This window comes from Hordeum vulgare, chromosome 5H, assembly GCF_904849725.1.
Source record: "Hordeum vulgare subsp. vulgare chromosome 5H, MorexV3_pseudomolecules_assembly, whole genome shotgun sequence".
NCBI classification, from domain to species: Eukaryota; Viridiplantae; Streptophyta; class Magnoliopsida; order Poales; family Poaceae; genus Hordeum; species Hordeum vulgare.
The window spans coordinates 27,427,344-27,449,194 of record NC_058522.1 but is presented as its reverse complement, the minus strand read 5'-3'; positions in this window follow the sequence as shown (position 1 = coordinate 27,449,194).

The following is a 21,851-nucleotide window of genomic DNA, read 5'->3' as shown; positions in this document are numbered from 1 at the left end:
GGTGGTATTTCTCCTCCTTATGTAGGCTTATTGGAAGCTTTGATAATATTTCTCCCCCTTTGGCATTAATTTCCAAAAAGGTCAGAGGGTAAGGGCTCATTGAGAGAAAGGGATCCTTGATACTCTCTCTTTGATAAGGGTTCCTTGAATTTGACTTTTCTCCCCCTTTGATAGTAGGTAAGGTTTCACTGAATGTTCTCCCCCTTTAATATGAATAAGTGTTCCTTGTACTATCTCCCCCTATGGTAGGGATCCTGGATGATTCTCCCTCTTATGTTGTGGAATCATTGAGGGTTTCTCCCCCTAGAAATAGTGCTAAAATGGATTTGTTTCTCAAAATGTTCAATAAAATCTTAGAAGGCAATGAAACATGGCATCATTGATAATCTTTCTCCCCCTAAGGCAAAAGTCCGGAAAATATCAGAAAATCAAAGGCAGTGATACTTTTCGGAGTCACCGAGGCAAAATGGTTCGGTGGAACCGAGAATGATAACAGGCCTGTGAGAGAAATCGGTTGGGACGAGTTTCTCAGATCTGTGAAAATGAGTTGCAATGAATATCAACTCCTAAACTGAAAGTAGGCAGAAAATAATCTAAAGATTCTTATAAGATTCCAATTTGTGAAAGAAAACATAAAATAGCACCAAATAATAAGTTGTTTTATTTTGTTTTTTAAAGATATATATACATACATTTATATGAGAGTTTAATGGTTCGAAGAAAGTATGCAATGAAAAATGTGAACCATACAAGAATCTCCATCTAGATGTGGGGCGGTGATACGTCCCAAACGTATCTATAATTTCTTTTTGTCCCATGATCTTTTGGGTGACATTGTTATATGTTTTGCTACACTTTTATATGTTTTTACATATATTTGGATTACCTACTAACTCCGTGCACCTAGTGCCAGTTTCTGTTTGCTGATGTCTTTTTTGCACGGGCTTTTACCCAATTTTGCGGAGCCCCAAAAATCCCGAGAAAAATATATATAAATCAGCGCACCAGAAGCTTCACAAAGCACGAAAGGGGGCGATAGGGGTGCCAGGGGCCGCCCAGGCGACCTGTGGGCATGGCCCACCCCTAGGCCGCGCCAAGAGGCCGCCTGGGTGGGCCCCACGCCCTCTAGTGCCCTCCTTTCGCCTATATTTACCCCTTGACGAGGAAACCCTATATGGGATCCAGAATCACGAATTTCTCCATCGTTCCACCGCCGCAGCGCTTCCAAGATCGGGAGCGTCACAAGACTTCTTCCCGACACCCTGTCGAAGGGAGGATTGACCTCTGGGAGCTTCTCCACCGCCATGGACGCTTCCCGGACGTGCCGTGAGTAGTCCTCCTTGGACCATGAGTCCATGACTAGTAGCTATGTGATGTCTTTTCTCCAATATTGTGTTTCAATGGTTAGTCCTTGTGAGATGCCCTACATGATCAAGGAATCTATGTAATTCTCTTGCTATTGCTATGCTTGGTTTTTTGGGATACGATGGATTATGAGATTATGTTCGGATTGTTACGAGTTATATATTTGATTATCCTTTTATATTATGTTCCTTAGTGATTCATGCATGTTCTCCCTTGCTACTTATTGCTTTGGCCGAGTAGTAGATTGTAACTCCAAGAGGGAGCGTTATGCATGATTGTGGGTTCACGCCCCTCGATGTCTAGCTTGAGTGACAGAACATGAGACTAGGGGATGTGTTGTTGCCACCAGGGAGAAAACAACGGTGCTTGTGACCATGGTTGCAAGGATTGTTTACCTTACACATAGTTCGTTAATGCAGTTGTCCGTTGCTTTGAGTTTACACTTTGGGATAGATACATCACTAGTGAACATCACGTGACTCTGGTCCATATCACAATCATTGCTTACACGTCCATCATTTACTGCTTTCATTTACTGTTTTTGATGGAGACGTTATGAATATAATGGAAGATATGAAGACTTTGAGGAGTCAGATGCCAAAACCCCAGAGGATTGTTAAAATCTTGAGGGACCAGTATCTCTCATTTTAAGTGTGGTAGCACCCCACCCTGTCGGAGATTGGAATTGTTAGAAGACCCCCAACCCCTAACCTTTCTTTCTAGCCTCTTCGAATCTCGAGGACGAGATTCATTTTAAGTGTGGTAGTTTGTAACATCCCAAAATTATAAATTTTGGAATGTTAATATAATTATTAGATTGATTGTTTGTTTGTTTGCTGAGTGACTGAAACTTGTGTGAAATTTGAAACTTTTCGAAACTTTTGAATGAGAGGGAATAAAATGACTTTCCCCTTCTCCGGTGAATTCAAATTCAAGCTTTTAAAAGCAAAGAGAGAAGATGACATGACTTCTTCAACTATAAATAATTTGAACGGAGATATTTGCATTTGAATTCTCTTGCATTTCTATCTGTTTTCTTCGTACAAGAAATGCGGGGAAATACATTCTAAAGAGCGGAGGAACATGACCCTCAAATACCCAGGCATTTTGAATGTTATTTGCACCCTCAAACTTAGAGGATCATTTGAAAATTATTTGCAAAAGAAAATAAACCTTTTAGGCAATTTTGTGAAAATAATTTTTTCTGAAGTTTTTATTTTTGCCGTGGAAAAATGCCCATCATCTATATTTTATTTTTCTGATAATTTTAGTATATAAAAACTCTTTATTCCGAATTGATTTGATTTCCTTTTTAATGTTTTAGTTTCCTAGTTTTGAAAATAGGAAGGAGATCACTTTTATTAGGAAATACCCCCTGGCCCATTAAGCACTTTCCAAACTTGGCCCAAGAAGATCATCTTCTTCCTCCTCCTCCTTTCACGTGACACAGAAACTTTCCCTCCATGGAGAGGAGATCCCCTCCTCCGGGATTCGCGACGCACATACCTTCCTGGCGCCTCCCGTCGCCTCTATAAGAAGCCCCTACCTCTCCTCGTTCCATTCCCGTCGAAAAGTTCTCCTCTCCTCGCCTCTAACTCGTGCCCCACCTCACCGGAGTCGTCACCGGAAACTCACCGGAGAAACATCACAGGAGCTCGCTCCACCTCGCTGCACCCCCTCCTCCACCCCTCCCCACCACTTCGTTGCACCTCTCCACCGCCCCCTGCTGCCCCTTCTCCACCTCCCCATCACCTCGCCACCAGCAAGCCAGCAGCTTCCCGTCGGCCCCCTGCACACCTCGCCCCTCTCCACCTCGCCCCCTCCAGCCCCCCCCTCCATCCGCCACCACTCCCCTACCAAGAGCACCCCCCACCTTCGCCCCCCCCTTCCCCACTCCCCCCCCCCACCGGAGCACCCCACCCCCACCTCGCCACCAGCACCAGCACGGGAGCAGCATCCCAGCGAGGTAACCTCTCCTCCCTTCTTTCTTTTCTTACTTGTTTTGTTTTGTTTTAGTTTTAGCCCTTAGTCTCTAGTAGATGGCTTAGATTAGATCTTAGAAATACCCTTTCGGTTTAGTTTAGAAAACCAGCGGTTTTTACTTCCACTTATGATTTAACCAGCGAGTTTGCTTAGCTTAGGCCGTTTGCTCCAAACCATGAAACAAACGCCCTCCGCAGCCAATAGCAACCTGCCACGTGTACCCCTCTGTTAGTACTAGTAGCTGCAGTTTTCTGTCTAAATTACAAAAAACAGAAAGTTTCACTTTTGTTTTGGCCCCAACTTTTGATCCCGAAGTCCAATGATAGTGAATCTTTTTCCAGTAGCTCACAAATTTCCTGTAGTTTCTAAAAACATATAATTTGTCTATGTTTGAATTTTTCAAATATAAGTTAGATCAGATTTAGTTTAAACCTTGTTTTGCTTATTCCAGGAGGTACTGATCACTAGTGATCCTATTCATCAATGGTAAAAATTTCAGATTTGTTTGAGTATTTTAGCTCACTGTTTCATGTGAAACAATTTCTGTTTCACCTCTTTTAAGATTTCGGCTAATTCATTTTCTATTTTTGTTTTAAAATATTTTATTTATTATTTCAGAAAGATTATTATTGTTTTGTTTATGTTAGTTAACAATAGTTTTGCAACAAGTTTTTATTTTAGGTTTATTTGTTTTCATGAAATCAATGCTAGTTCCGTAGTAACGTGCAATTGCTTTCACCATTGTTTCAAATTCCGTTTGGGAATACTTCCAAAAGGTTTTGTGAAAAACACTTTATTTTATCTTAGTTAAACTTATATCTTAGTTCCTTGTCATTATTTTCTGTTAGACAAAATTATTTAGTGTTTGACGTAGTAGAGGACTCTCTAGTCTTGTTTGAAGTTTCTTTCGGAATTCCTATTCGCTCTCTCTTTTGTTTTGATTGCTAGTATGAGTGCTTATGTAAATGATATGTTGCTATATAGATTTCATCGGAGAGTGACGAGTAGTCTATCAAGTTATTTTCTCGAGAAATTCTTCTTCGTCAACATCACAGGCAAGTCACTTTGATCATACTATCACCCATGTTTTATGCATTGTAGTTCTACCATCCTATGCCCAATTGCATGCTGCCTAGGTACTTGGAAACTTTAGTATAAGTTGTAGTATCATGTGGTAGGAACACAACAACCCCGATACTTGGCCCCGAGACGACAATTTCTTATTGCTATGCTTGAGTAGACGGGTCATCGGTTGAGTGTATACCACGAGTGATGCGAGGTTGATATAATAACCAAGACCGGACTAAGACAAGATTCTCAAGACCTCGGACGCAATGCAACTCTGGGTGAAGGATGGTTGATCGGCTCCCTGGAAAACCCAGTGGATGCCCGGGATGCTGGAGAGGCCATGTCATCCTACGGAAAGCTTCACCCAGGCTCAAAGAGACGGACGGATATTTTCAAGACCCAAGGCTTACGTGCACAACCACAAGTCATTATGGGCTCTGGCTTGGTTGGACAACGCGGCGACTCTGGACAGGCGGTGCTAGCAGATGTAGACGAACGGTAGGAATGGATGGGCACCGACAGGGATTCAGAGGGACCCGTTGAAAGACCATGTTTTGATCATCCGGTCTTCAAACACCTTGAAGTGCGAGGACATACACGGAGGCGATCAAATCTTGTGGGAAACGTGTGCAAAACTCTGCAGAGTACTCAAACCTAATCGATTAGCCGTGTCCACAGTCATGGACAACTTGAGCCAAAGGAACTGAAGTTATCTGGATTTCTCAACACCATTAAATATATTTGATGATGGTAATTATTGACAACTCGGGTACGAGAACTGGTTGGCGGAACCATCTCGTTAACAACCAACAATGTAGTAACATTTTGCTTTTAGCCCCTCTTGATGTAGGAGAAAACTTGCTTTTCGCTAAAAACTTATAGCCCCACCTGCCATATATGCATGTAGAGATAGTTGATTATTATTTTACCCCCTCTCATATGTGACTTGCCGGCATATTCAATATGCTGACCTACACGGCTGCAACGTCTTATGTTGCAGATATTTTTCTTCGATGAGTAAGAGTACGATTCAGGGTTATGGTCTACACTCAACTTGTCGTTGGTGTCTATTGGGACTCCACTCCCTTGACTGCTTCCGCTGAAATAATTAAGGTATATATCAGTTTTATGCTATTTACATGTGATTGCACTTTGATATATACATTGATGTACTGTGTGTGCCAGCATACTGATCCAGGGATGGCACAGAAACACAGAGGCTTGACTCGTCTTGAGTCGGGTCGCTACAGAAATGGTATCAGAGCACATGTTGACTGTAGGACGTGACCCTAGAAACTGGAAATTTCTTAGGAAAGGATCTCTCAAAATTTCTATTTTTCAAGAACACCTTTTACTTCTCATTTCTTCTGATTTCATCAAACATTCTCTCTCACCTCAAATAGTTAGACAACGCCCTTTCCCCTTTGACCACGTGAAGGACCAACCGACTCCCACTTCAAAGTAAAGAGGATTTCATCATGCAGTTGAAGCTACACCAATTGAAGACTCTCAAGACCCGAAGAACTCGAAGACCCCGAAACGTTCCAATGTTTATTAGAAGTCCAAACCCCAATTATATACCCACGTTAGTTACGATGATTTGTGAGCCGTCATTGGTGTGTGTTTTCCGACGGCCACAAGAAAAACCTATTCACAAAAATATTGTGTGTATTGTGTGTATCTCCCTCTCTTAACCGTCTCATCCCCAAAACCTCAACCCTACCAGATGGAGTATGAAGCTGGACTTGTAGTCTCTGGACCAATGACCCAGCTGGAAGCTGGGATATGGATTCAGAACATGGAGAACCACTTCGGGAGCAACTTGATCTCAAGGAAGTATGAAGTGGAACACGCTCTTCAGTACTTTACACAAAGTGATGCAATCTGGTGGAAAATGCATCATGCCATACAAGGATTTAGTACAGCAAAAAAACCTGGGACGAATTCAAGAAGACTTTGTTAAGATCCCGTCTCATTCAGAAGTGCTATGACAATCCGAAGGAGAAGACTTGTGCATGCAAGATCTGTGGAGAAATAGGACACACCCAGGAAGAACACAAGGATGGATGCACTCATTGTGAAGAAAATCACCCAGCTGAGGAGTGCCCAAGTAGTTAGGTGACTTGTTTCCTTTGTGAAGGAACCACCCACTACCCAGCTCAGTGTCACATTTACCCCAAGGTGCAACAAGTTGTCAAGCAGCAGAAAGATGCAGTGAAGGAAACACTCAAGAAGAAGATTCTAGAAGAACCGGTGATGAACGAATATATTGAAGACCCTGATGGACAAGGTCTGACCAGATTTTTCTCCAATGCATGCTACTCATGTGGAGAAGAAGGACATTATTCACAGGACTGCATGAAGAGAAGCCAAGAGTATCTAGGATACTTCCCGACGGAAGAAGTGGAGTTTGATCCACTTGAAATAGAAGGACTGGCCAAGATAAAAGAGTCTGGAAAGAAGAAAAGGTACCCTCAGAAGAAGCAAATCTGTGCAGATGTAGACCTGAGTCATGTCAGATGTTACAAGTGTATGAAATTTGGCCACCACAAATACATGTGCTCAGGAAGGAAGCCGGGAATCCAAGGAGCAAAAGCAGAAGCTAAGAAGCCTCGAGACTGGTCAGAACTCATTTGCTTTTGTTGCAAGGAAGCAGGACATTTTGCCAGCGATTGTCCACAAAGGAAGAAAGCTAGAATGGAGTAGTTAAGTTTTGACCATGGCAATAAGTGTAATCTGAAGCACTCTTGTATTTCATGAGATCATGGAGTGAAATTTTTGTAACAGAAGTCCCTGAGATTGTAATAACATCATGAATTAATGGAATTTAATGTCTCATGATTGCCTATGTTGAAAATGTATGCGTTGTTTCTCTACGAACAAAGACCTCTGAACAATTATGAGGATATGAGAAAATATGGTCTATGCAGGCATGAGTATAATTCATTTAAGTGTGGTAGTAATCGGTAAACCCACAGGATCCATTGAGTAGGAATGTACCATGATTACCAAGGAGACACATACATTCCTCTGAGTACCTACTTACTGACACCTGCAGATGACAACTCTCTACGAGTCATTCCTCAAGGGCCCAGAAACGATCATGACCCTGACCAGTGATCATGATTACCCGAAAATCCTGAAGGACATGATGAAGCACATTCACCTTGAAGGAGATGCAGTCTACAAAGGCTACCCATTCATGGAAAATGGAGTGGAACTTTGGTACGTGGAAGTACACCTCCACCATGTGAAAGGAGTTTGTCCAAAGACTATGGGGCAATACTTTTTCATTTCACGTGTACCACGAGCAACCTTCTTTGATGCTGTTCGTGAAGCTGCCATGGAAGCCATACGTCAGATCGGAGAAATACTTGAAGCAAGACTCCATCATACCCAGGAATACCTGAGTGAAGTACGTGCGGAGATGATGGAGATGAAGCTAATGACCACCATGATGAAGCGAAAGATGGATGATTTCAAGGAGCACCTCGGAAAGTTCGAGTGGAACTAAAGTACCTCAAGAGAGGCAGATGAATAATGTTGGCAGAAATGCTCGACCATACCGAACCATGTGGATGGCAGCATTTGTAATAAAGTACTTTTGAATTGGAGTTTTTGAGGATAAATTAAGGATGTAATAAAGGATTGATTATGAAATGAATATGATTTATGGAAGAAGCTATGATGGATCAGCAAACGTTTTCTTAGGAACATACGAAAACCTGAGAGTTGCGAAGATACGATAGATGTTTCGTTCAGCTTGCAGAACCAATGGATTATCCGAACTTCGTTCATGGACAAGAGAAATTCTGCAACGCTTGTGAGGATGCCCAAGTGTTAGAATGTGAGATTCTCTAAACCTTATACAGAGAAATGATTTGGGTGCGGAATGGATTGATCACCATGACGACTTACTCTTATCATTTATCTTGCTATTCGGAATGGTAAATCTGAGAGACTTACCCATATAGAGAGACGACGTTCTTTGAAGCTTTTGTTTAAGCCTTAGAATGGTATGATGAAAGCCCCATGTACATGGCATTTGTTGTCACGCGTAGGAAATTTTACGGTGAGAATGAAACCAAGACCCTCTCTCTGCAGGATAACCACAAATGGTAGACCACCATGAGAACCATCGATAGGTTATTTAGAATTGACCACGAGACTGTCAGTTACGAAGACCCAGTAATGGAAAAAGCTTATATCAACGGAAGAGCCCTCGTTTTTGATGGAGACGTTATGAATATAACGGAAGATATGAAGACTGTGAGGAGTCAGATGCCAAAACCCCAGAGGATTGTTAAAATCTTGAGGGACCAGTATCTCTCATTTTAAGTGTGGTAGCACCCCACCTTGTCGGAGATTGGAATTGTTAGAAGACCCCCAACCCCTAACCTTTCTTTCTAGCCTCTTCGAATCTCGAGGACGAGATTCATTTTAAGTGTGGTAGTTTGTAACATCCCAAAATTATAAATTTTGGAATGTTAATATAATTATTAGATTGATTGTTTGTTTGTTTGCTGAGTGACTGAAACTTGTGTGAAATTTGAAACTTTTCGAAACTTTTGAATGAGAGGGAATAAAATGACTTTCCCCTTCTCCGGTGAATTCAAATTCAAGCTTTTAAAAGCAAAGAGAGAAGATGACATGACTTCTTCAACTATAAATAATTTTAACGGAGATATTTGCATTTGAATTCTCTTGCATTTCTATCTGTTTTCTTCGTACAAGAAATGCCGGGAAATACATTCTAAAGAGCGGAGGAACATGACCCTCAAATACCCGGGCATTTTGAATGTTATTTGCACCCTCAAACTTAGAGGATCATTTGAAAATTATTTGCAAAAGAAAATAAACCTCTTAGGCAATTTTGTGAAAATAATTTTTTCTGAAGTTTTATTTTTGCCGTGGAAAAATGCCCATCATCTATATTTTAATTTTCTGATAATTTTAGTATATAAAAGCTCTTTATTCCGAATTGATTTGATTTCCTTTTTAACGTTTTAGTTTCCTAGTTTTGAAAATAGGAAGGAGATCACTTTTATTAGGAAATACCCCCTGGCCCATTAAGCACTTTCCAAACTTGGCCCAAGAAGATCATCTTCTTCCTCCTCCTCCTTTCACGTGACAGAGAAACTTTCCCTCCATGGAGAGGAGATCCCCTCCTCCGGGATTCGCGACGCACATACCTTCCCGGCGCCTCCCGTCGCCTCTATAAGAAGCCCCTACCTCTCCTCGTTCCATTCCTGTCGAAAAGTTCTCCTCTCCTCGCCTCTAACTCGTGCCCCACCTCGCCGGAGTCGTCACCGGAAACTCACCGGAGAAACATCACAGGAGCTCGCTCCACCTCGCTGCACCCCCTCCTCCACCCCTCCCCACCACTTCGTTGCACCTCTCCACCGCCCCCTGCTGCCCCTTCTCCACCTCCCCATCACCTCGCCACCAGCAAGCCAGCAGCTTCCCGTCAGCCCCCTGCACACCTCGCCCCTCTCCACCTCGCCCCCTACAGCCCCCCCTCCATCCGCCACCACTCCCCTACCAGGAGCACCCCCCACCTTCGCCCCCCTTCCCCACTCCCCCCTCCCCACCGGAGCACCCCACCCCCACCTCGCCACCAGCACCAGCACGGAAGCAGCATCCCAGCGAGGTAACCTCTCCTCCCTTCTTTCTTTTCTTACTTGTTTTGTTTTGTTTTAGTTTTAGCCCTTAGATCTCTAGTAGATGGCTTAGATTAGATCTTAGAAATACCCTTTCGGTTTAGTTTAGAAAACCAGCGGTTTTTACTTCCACTTATGATTTAACCAGCGAGTTTGCTTAGCTTAGGCCGTTTGCTCCAAACCATGAAACAAACGCCCTCCGCAGCCAATAGCAACTTGCCACGTGTACCCCTCTGTTAGTACTAGTAGCTGCAGTTTTCTGTCTAAATTACAAAAAACAGAAAGTTTCACTTTTGTTTTGGCCCCAACTTTTGATCCCGAAGTCCAATGATAGTGATTATTTTTCCAGTAGCTCACAAATTTCCTGTAGTTTTTAAAAACATATAATTTGTCTATGTTTGAATTTTTCAAATATAAGTTAGATCAGATTTAGTTTAAACCTTGTTTTGCTTATTCCAGGAGTTTAAAATAGCTTTTAATTTGATTCCTTTTGGTACTGATCACTAGTGATCCTATTCATCGGTGGTAAAAAATTAAGTTTTGTTTGAGTATTTTAGCTCACTGTTTCATGTGAAACAATTTCTGTTTCACCTCTTTTAAGATTTCCGCTAATTCATTTTCTATTTTTGTTTTAAAATATTTTCTTTATTATTTCATAAAGATTATTATTGTTTTGTTTATGTTAGTTAACAATAGTTTTGCAACAAGTTTTTATTTTAGTTTTATTTGTTTTCATGAAATCAATGCTAGTTCCGTAGTAACGTGCAATTGCTTTCACCATTGTTTCAAATTCCGTTTGGGAATACTTTCAAAAGGTTTTGTGAAAAACACTTTATTTTATATTAGTTAAACTTATATCTTAGTTCCTTGTCATTATTTTCTGTTAGACAAAACTATTTAGTGTTTGACGTAGTAGAGGACTCTCTAGTCTTGTTTGCAGTTTCTTTCGGAATTCCTATTCGCTCTCTCTTTTGTTTTGATTGCTAGAATGATTGCTAGTATGAGTGCTTATGTGAATGATATGTTTGCTATATAGATTTCATCGGAGAGTGACGAGTAGTCTATCAAGTTATTTTCTTGAGAAATTCTTCTTCGTCAACATCACAGGCAAGTCACTTTGATCATACTATCACCCATGTTTTATGCATTGTAGTTCTACCATCCTATGCCCAATTGCATGCTGCCTAGGTACTTGGAAACTTTAGTATAAGTTGTAGTATCATGTGGTAGGAACACAACAACCCCGATACTTGGCCCCGGGACGACAATTTCTTAATGCTATGCTTGAGTAGACGGGTCATCGGTTGAGTGTATACCACGAGTGATGCGAGGTTGATATAATAACCAAGACCGGACTAAGACAAGATTCTCAAGACCTCAGACGCAATGCAACTCTGGGTGAAGGACGGTTGATCGGCTCCCTGGAAAACCCAGTGGATGCCCGGGATGCTGGAGAGGCCATGTCATCCTGCGGAAAGCTTCACCCAGGCTCAAAGAGATGGACGGATATTTTCAAGACCCAAGGCTTACCTGCACGGCCACAAGTCATTATGGGCTCTGGCTTGGTTGGACAACGCGGCGACTCTGGACAGGCGGTGCTAGCAGATGTAGACGAACGGTAGGAATGGATGGGCACCAACAGGGATTCAGAGGGACCCGTTGAAAGACCATGTTTTGATCATCCGGTCTTCAAACACCTTGAAGTGCGAGGACATACACGGAGGCGATCAAATCTTGTGGGGAACGTGTGCAAAACTCTGCAGAGTACTCAAACCTAATCGATTAGCCGTGTCCACGGTCATGGACAACTTGAGCCAAAGGAACTGAAGTTATCTGGATTTCTCAACACCATTAAATATATTTGATGAGGGTAATTATTGACAACTCGGGTACAAGAACTGGTTGGCGGAACCATCTCGTTAACAACCAACAATGTAGTAACATTTTGCTTTTAGCCCCTCTTGATGTAGGAGAAAACTTGCTTTTCGCTAAAAACTTATAGCCCCACCTGCCATATATGCATGTAGAGATAGTTGATTATTATTTTACCCCCTCTCATATGTGACTTGCCGGCATATTCAATATGCTGACCTACATGGCTGCAACGTCTTATGTTGCAGATATTTTTCTTCGATGAGTAAGAGTACGATTCAGGGTTATGGTCTACACTCAACTTGCCGTTGGTGTCTATTGGGACTCCACTCCCTTGACTACTTCCGCTAAAATAATTAAGGTATATATCAGTTTTACGCTATTTACATGTGATTGCACTTTGATATATACATTGATGTACTGTGTGTGCCAGCATACTGATCCAGGGATGGCACAGAAACACAGAGGCTTGACTCGTCTTGAGTCGGGTCGCTACAAGGTAACGCTCACCCCCCCTCCCCCCCACACACACACCTCTCCTCGCACGGTTGGATCCCATCACCTCGACTCTACCCCACCATAACATCATTGTTCAATTTTGGGCTGAAGTTCATATTGGATCTATGGATTAGTTTGGAACCTCACGCTCAACAACCACTACCTTGTGGGTGACCTGCAAATATTAGGAGAACCTACTGAGTATACATGCACCAGCTCTACTTGTCGTTAACTTGAAAACTTCCGTGTAGTTTGTGATTTGATGTTACTGTTTAGATTTCCTCGCTGAGAAATATTTCTCTTAATGAATCTCCTGTTGTTCCTCAAGCTTTGGAAAATACTGCGTTGAGTGAGGGCGCCTTATAGAAAAATCTGCTTATAATCTCCTAAAGAATATCATTGTTGTGTTCTTTTCCAGGGGCACCTCTGATTCCATTGACATATATCAGCCATCCAAGAAACCAACAATTTCAGAAAGTACAACTTCATAACTGGACAACGAGGGCCCATCACCTATTCCGTACAATTGTTAATAGATAATGATCAAGAGATATCGTTGAGGTAATATAGCTATTCCGGATGGCATGACAGATCACGGAGTAGCATATACCTGTTTAGGGAAATTCATATGGGATGGATTGCCATTAAAAGTCCGTGTTCCAGGAGATGGTGCTAACAACCACTCAACAATAAAACTGAGATGCACCAACCGCCGACAGCGACTGATGGAGGTACTTTACTGTTCTGTTGCATGTGCTGATAAAGGTTGATTGTCTCCCCCCTGGTGAATCATTTCCTCCATAAATGTGTTGGTAAGTCCTCTTGTTGATCTTTCTCGATGTGTTAGTACATCCTCACATTGCTCATATAATATGATGCACTGGATAAATTCCTTTTTCTATTCCGTCTCGGATTTCTAGCCATTGTTCAGACATTTTCTTTGCTTATATTTTCAACTTTTCCACTATCTTTCTGTGTTCTCACTCCCTCTAATGTCGTATACATGCTGCATATGTATCCAACTGACTTCTTGTTGTACTTACAGGTATTTCCGTGCTCAGAGTGTGTGCATCATCGGTAACTACAACCATGGCTGCTGAACAGGTCCGGTTGTTTACCAATACCTACATCCTATGATGTAGTAATTTTGTTCATTTTTGTTGTGTGCGGGTTTCATTTTTATTTCAGCCCAGCACATCCACTTGTCCCTCCCTATCGTCATCTTTTTTTCAAGTATTCTCCATGTGAATATGTGGACAGTCAAAGGTTGACATATGGAACAGTAATGAGTGAATCACACCACTGCAGTTATCTTATTGTTTGTTTACACAGTCTCGTTGCTATTTTTTTAAGTGCTCACTATGTTTGATGCATTTTATAAAAATAGTAACTTCATTGATGATCTTTCGTTCACCTCTGTATAGACATTACTTAATCTGCAGGGCATGTCTTGCTTTTTGTTGTGCCATTTGAAATTATGTAGCTACTATAGACCAACAGTTATTACTTTGATCTATTTTAGTTACAAGAGAAAAGGCATGGATGTTGATTTATGGGGAAGATGCAAGAGATGGGCAAGGAGGTACTTTGGTTCAGCTGCAGAAGAATTACTGAATGGTCGAGGGGAGCAATCCAGGAGGCCATATATATCATTCATGTTCTATCTTTGGCAATATGCGAGAGGTAATCGGATGTCACGGCATTAGATATAAGAGTTGGTAACCTTGCTAATAAGTGTATGCCATCAACAATAAATGCAAGGTAATATTTACAGTACAACATTCTTAGTTATCAGAGTTTTGTGCCTATGAATTTATGATGCAAGACAGCAAAGATTATGCGGTGAATACTGAGAAGTTTCTCAACCAGTAATAGTATCGCATGTGGTCTGAGAAGTTCATCACTGCTAAAATCTTCGCATGGAAATAGAGAATGTATTTGATCTTGCTTTTTTTAGGTGAGTAGTATCTTGATTTGAACATTGAAGTGTCTGCCATTTTTACTAGAATAAAGCACCAAGATGGGGTGAATCATTATCTACCTTTATGCACACTATTGTCAACAAGCTCAGAAATTCTACAATGATTCATCACAACAATTTGTGCAATTTTTAGACTATTAGAGTGTTGTCATGTACATACTTTGCATTCTGTTGGTTGTATAAGTCCAAAAATTCTTCTCTTTTGCTATATTTTAGGTTTTGAGGCTTCATAAATAACAAGCAGAACCATTATCTACCTTTATGCACACTATTGTCAACAAGCTCAAAAATGATACAATGATTCATCACAACAAGTTGTGCGATTTTTAGACTATTAGAGTGTTGTCATGTACATACTTTGCATTCTGTTGGTTGTATAAATCCAAAAATTCTTCTCTTTTGCTATATTTTATGTTTTGAGGCTTCATAAATAACAAGCAGAACCATTGTGCAATGAAAAAGCTAGCTTCTTATTTTGGAGGCAATGTTGAAGAGATCGAGTGTGCTACTCAATCAAGTCAAATCAATCACCTCGACCATGTGGTACTTTTCATTTCCTTATCTAATTAAAAGGACATTGGTTGCTAAACTATATTTGCAATGCCACACTGCCTACAATATTATTGGTGAACAACTGAGGCATCATAGGTTAAACAATGAGTATTCCTCTTGTTTAAAATCCAATCTTTGGATTCTGTAGTTGCTATTGTGTAATCTGATGTGCTTTAATGGTAATCGCACTGTTCTTGAAGGCTTCCACTATTTGGTCCCTTCGTTTTGATGAAACCGGATCATAAGGTTGATTCCAATTCTTGGCGCATGTACTTCTCTTCATGCCCAAGCGTGACTATGTAATAGACTTGGCCTTAATTCATTCAGATGGGAGATCTCCCCCACTGGTGATTCCTTAAACAAAACAAAAAACGATAATCCAATTGTCATCGAGATACATTGCATTTTTTTCTTGAGCAACTATAATACATCTGCTCTAATTGCCAATCTCTTTGTTTTGTGCTTGTGTGCTCACTTGGATTTAAGTGAGTGGTAACTACATGTAATTCGACTTGCAATGAAACTACCAACATGTGTCATGCTCGCCATCAAGAAGGTTCTTGCAATTGATGATGGAAAGTCCTTTGAACTTAGTCTGAAATGATCGAAGAAGCAGAGAAACAATCAATTGAGTGGCTAAATAATATGCCATTCATTTACTGAAAAGGTTGTAAAGATCTATTATGTGATAGGCTGCATGTCTCATGGAATTTTCCTTGTTTCGGTAAGTACTAAAGATCCATCTCTTAGCAAACTTTATATCCTACCAACTAAGAGCCAAAATAGACGGGCGCAGCAATGCGCGCCAACAACGATCTAGTTATTTGTCATAGTTGGGTGGCTGTAGGTGCTTTGCATGTAGCTCACAAAGTGCTATGATGCAGTTTATGGCAGATTGTGTAGTTTTGACATTTTGATGTTTATGGGTGCTTAGTTGATGATGTGGTGTTCTTCCTTGCTCCACCCCATTCATGTTGGTTTGTTTTATGTCTTGGCAACCTGGGAATACCAGATTTGTGCCATTTGAGTGTGTGGTGATGATTTTGACACGTAGGGCTTCATATCTTGTTTCGTTGATTCTCGTTGATCCGTAGCTCCGATTGTAATGTTCTTTATATGGTTTTGCATCGTTTTCACGAGATGCATCTGATAATGTCTTCTCATGCATATAAAAATAGCTTATGATGCAGCTCTGTCCAGGAACATGTTTTACTCCTTATGCTTGTGTTAGTGATAGAAATAGTGATGCATGCTCATATTCATCTCATGCATCATGTGCTTGTTGCATCTTGAGGTGCTGTTGTTCATTGGATGTTATTCTTATGTTGGATAGCATCGGGATCGGAGAACGAATACGTGGATTCAGGAGAGTACGTGCAGGACGATCAAGAACCATTCCAAGCTGAGGATATCACAGGCAAGATGATATGACCTTGATTCCATCTCTAGACTTGTTATGCTAGATTACGTTTCCTTTGTCATATGCTCACTGCCTACCACTGAAATATTTGCCACTTGATATGCCATGAACCCAAACATTGATCCCTTCCTAGCAAACTTGAATGGCTAAGTAGGCTTTGCTCATCTACTAATGTTAGCGTTGCAAGATGCAGGTGCTTTGACTCATGTGATAACATGAGGTTGATATCATTATCTTAAATTATGTTATTTAATTAATGCACCTATATACTTGGTAAATAACGGAAGGCCTAGCCTTTTGCCGGGTGCTTTGTTCCGTTATTGCCGCCATAGTTACCGGCTACCGGTGTTTGATTCCATATTGATCACTCCTAACACGTTCGGGGTTGTTATGGGGACCCCCTCGATAAATCGCGTAGTGTTAAGACTTGTCCGGCAGGACCCGACATTGGTGTTAATTTGCTAATCACTTAATAATAATCTGCATAGGGAATAGCTACCCCGAGGAATTTAATCAACAACCCGGGCCAGTGCTCCTCATGAGTGTTGGTCCAAACTAGAGTCGTGTGCGGGGCCAACCCGGGGCAACTCGGGAGATGTCTATCAGGCCACTCTACGTTGTGCTCATCCGGCGTGTCCTGGGACTGAGATACGCGGCTCTTATCAGGGTCGTCGACACGTCGGGAGGTCCTGCTACTCTTGTCTTACATTAGCGATATATCTTGCGTATAGGAATCCCAGTGAAGCTTTGGTTCTCCCCAGAGTTGAGATTTTCCTCTAAGGAATCCGACGAGATCACGAGATTCGTGATACAGGATTACTTTGCGGCCTGTGTACATTTGTGATGGACTAGTTGGAGCACCCCTGCAGGGTTTAATCTTTCAGAAATCCGTGCCCGCGGTTATGTGGCAACTTGGAATATTTTGTTAACATCCGGTATTAGATAACTTAAACATAAGCTAATAAAATTGCCAACTGTGTGCGTAACCGTGACTGTCCCCTCGAAGATCTCTCTTCGATGGGAACACGGTGGGGTTATGATTGACGTAGGAAGGTGTTCAGGATCACTTAGTGATCAAGTATTCTAGACCGCTAGTATAGACCGCCTTCATAAATGTTCTATGTAAGTTAGCCACCATATCAAGCTTAGGATGCTGCAACCTTAAAGACTCTACCCTATCCAACCTAATAACTTGACTAATTCTGGCACCAAGGTCTTAGATTGCTGAGTCCCCGTGGCTCACAGATTGCTTCACAACACCAACAGGTTCAGGTACCCCAGAGACAGGTGATCCCGACGGCACGCAGCTGGCGTGGCAGTACGATGAGGAGACAGACTGCCTGTAGGTGAACTATCCAGAAGATTGAGGCGTGGTCGTGATCGTGGGCCAGCAGGCAGGGTAGCATAGCCATTTCCCTTGTTTTGTAGTCCGTAGCGGAACTACTTTGATTGTATGCGTGATGTACTCTGATATATTTATGAGAAGGCAATTGAACCCCTGATTGTCTATCTGTATTATTATGTATGTCCTGTGATACCTTGTTTGCGAGACGCTTAGATGCACTCCTTTCCAATTTGGGGCCTCGATCCCCAGATTGGAAAGGACCGCATCTTGGTCGTTACAATACGTTCTCGAAATTTTAAGAGGGATCATCTTATTATGCTACCGTCGTTCTAAGCAATAAGATGAAAAACATGATAAACATCACATGTAATCATATAGTGACATGATATGGCCATTACCATCTTTGTTCTTTCGATCTCCATCTTCAGGCATCGCATGATCATCATTGTCACTGACGTGACACCATGATCTCCATCATCATGATCTCCATCATCGTGTCTCCGTGAAGTCGTCACGCCAACTAATACTATCACTACTAGTATAGCTAACCGTTAGCAATGAGGTAAAAGTAGTAAACACATGGCGTTGCATCTCATACAATAAATTAAGACAACTCGTATGGCTCCTGCCGGTTGTCATACTCATCGACATGCAAGTCGTGAATCCTATTACAATAACATGATCATCTCATACATCACACATGCAACATCACAACTTTGGCCATATCACATCACATGTCAAACCCTGCAAAAACAAGTTAGACGTCCTCTAATTGTTGTTGCAAGTTTTACGTGGCTGATTTGGGTTTCTAGCAAGAACGCCTTCTTACCTACGTGACAGCCACAAAGATGATATGCCAAAGCTATTTACCCTTCATAAGGACCCTTTTCATCAAATCCAATCCGACTAGAGTGGGAGAGACAGACACCCGCTAGCCACCTTTATGCACGGTGTGCATGTCTGTCGGTGGAACCAGTCTCACGTAAGCGTACGTGTAAGGTCGGTTCGGGCCGCTTCATCCCACAATACCGCCGGAAAAGAATAATACTAGTAGCGGCAAGCAATTGAAAAATCATCGCCCACAACCTTTTGTGTTCTACTCGTGCATAGAATCTACGCATAGAAAACCTGGCTTTGATGCCACTGTTGGGTAACGTAGCATAAATTCAAAATTTTCCTACGCCATATTCAGATCTTCCTATGGAGAGACCAGCAACGAGAGAGGGGTGAGTGCATCTTCATACCTTTGAAGATCACTAAGCGTAAGCGTTGCTAGAATGCGGTTGATGGAGTCGAACTCGCATCGATTCAGATTGCGGTGTGATTCTGATCTAGTGCCGAACCACGACACCTCCGCGTTCAACACACGTGCAGCCCGGTGACGTCTCCCGCACCTTGATCTAGCAAGGAGGAGGGAGAGGTTGGGGAAGATCTCCTGCAGCACGACAGCGTGGTGTCAATGGAGAGACGAGGTCTCCCGGCAGGGCTTCGCCAAGCACCGTGGGAGGAGGAGGAAGGAGGGGAGCAGGGTTGCGTCGAGGGAGAGAAGAAAACGGTGTGCCAAACAGCCCCAAACCCCTAGGTATATATAGGAGGAGGGGAGGGGGTGCCACCCCTAGGGTTCCCACCCTAGGTGGTGCGGCAGCCCCCCCAGATAGGAGGTGCGGCGGCCAGGGCAGGGGGAGGGGGTGGCGCACCCCTAGGTGGGCCTTACGCCCACCAGCGCCTAGGGTTTCCCCCCCCCCTCTCCACCTCCTGCCCCTTGGGCCCCTTTGTGGGAGGTGCACCAACCCACTTTGGTCTGGTTGCCCTCCACCTTTTGGCCCATGCTACCTCTTGGGGCTGGTGGCCCTTCCCGGTGGACCCTCGGGTCTATTTCCGGTGGTCCCGGTACGCTACCGGTGACGCTCAAAACATTTCCGGCGTCCAAAACCATCCATCCTATATATCAATCTTTACATTCGGACCATTCCGGAGCTCATCGTGACGTCCGACATCTCATCCGGGAGTCCGAACAACTTTCGGTAACCTCGTATAACATTTCCCTATAACCCTAGCGTCATGGAACCTTAAGTGTGTAGACCCTACGGGTTCGGGAAACATGCAGACATGACCGAGACGCTTTCCGGCCAATAACCATCAGCGGGATCTGGATACCCATGGTGGCTCCCACATGTTCCACGATGATCTCATCGGATGAACCACGATGTCAAGGATTCAATCAATCCCGTATACAATTCCCTTTGTTTGTCAGTATAAAACTTGCCCGAAATTCGATCGTCGGTATACCTATACCTTGTTCAATCTCGTTACCGGTAAGTCTCTTTACTCGTTCCGTAGCACGTCATCCTGTGACTAAGTCCTTAGTCACATTGAGCTCATGATGATGTTCTACCGAGTGGGCCCAGAGATACCTCTCCGTCATACGGAGTGACAAATCCCGATCTCGATTCGTACCAACCCAACACACACTTTCGGAGGTACCCGTAGTGCACCTTTATAGTCATCCAGTTACGTTGTGACGTTTGATACACCCAAAGCATTCCTACGGTGTCCGGGAGTTGCACAATCTCACGGTATAAGGAAAAGACACTTGACATTAGAAAAGCTTTAGCATACGAACAATACGATCTAGTGCTATGCTTACGATTGGGTCTTGTCCATCACATCATTCTCCCAATGATGTGATCCCGTTATCAGTGACATCTAATGCCCATGATCAGGAAACCATGATCATCTATTGATTAACGAGCTAGCCAACTAGAGGCTTGCTAGGGACACATTGTGATCTATTTATTCACACATGTATTACCGTTTCCTGTTAATACAATTATAGCATGAACAATAGGAGATTATCATGAACAAGGAAATATGATAATAACCATTTTATTATTGCCTCTAGGGCATATTTCCAACATACATACAACTCTCACAACACCAATGGGAGGGCTGTTACAGACCGCACCGTCCATGTTGATCTTAACACATCCATACGGTGGCGGAATCCACCTCCTTGCTTGGACTTGCGGCTGCCTAGCATGTGATATCACAGTTGGTGTTTTGGCCACCTCAAGCTTGGATATATATATCTGTTGACAAACTAATGGGTGGCCAATGGGCTTTGATGTTCTCCTTCATGAATGAGTCTCCTCCGCGCTAACCAAATTGCCCATAGAGTTACAGTAACTCGGATCAGTTCATCACCTGATACCGGAGAGAAGATACTGAACAACCACGACCTAGCGTCCGGTTCAGCCATGGCCATCATATGCTCGACGAGGTCCGGTTCGTCAACACCCAAACGCAGCGCGCCATGGTGCAGTTTACTAGGGAGTGGAACCATGAGTCCTTGGCGCCGTAGATCACACAACTTGGAGAGGAGCCCATATTTCGATGATGCCTAACATCTACTATAGGAAGTGATGTTTGTGCAAGCCGCCAAAGGAAAACTTTGATCTTCGACGGAACCTAGATTCTCCACAGAGTGTTCCAACACTTCTTCTCTCTACTGCTATTGGCGGGGACCCCGTGGCCCTCGAGCCATGCCTCGCGCCAAAGCTTTGTCGTGATGAGCATGCGATAGCAGGACCTAACTGTGAAATCTCCTTTCTTCTCCTGGGACCAAGCCCAACAATCAGCATACTTTCGGGTACTCAAACAGATATTAAAAATCACTTCAGCATCAATCGGTAAAAAGGTTGTGTTTACCAGCTCCTGCTTCCATCTTGCAGAAGTGCTGTCGATTAGCTCTGAAACTAACACCGGCCGATGAGGGGTGAGACATGCAATCGCCCTCATGGATGTTTCTTTGGGGAGCCAATTCTGATTCCAAATATTTGTACTGTTGCCATCCCCAATCCTTCTTATTAGTCCCACTTTGAGAACGTCTTTCCCCTCGATGATGGCCCTCCAAATCCGCGAAGGGTTGTTGCCAAGTTCAGCCTCCGAAAAATCAGTTGTAGGGAAATAGCGCGCTTTCAGAAGCTTGGCACTCAGTGTCTCCGGTGATTGCAAAATGCGCCAAGCTTGTCTTGCTAAGAGAGCAAGATTAAAAAGCTGAATATCTCTGAATCCCAAACCTCCTTCATATTTGGCTCGCGTCGTTAC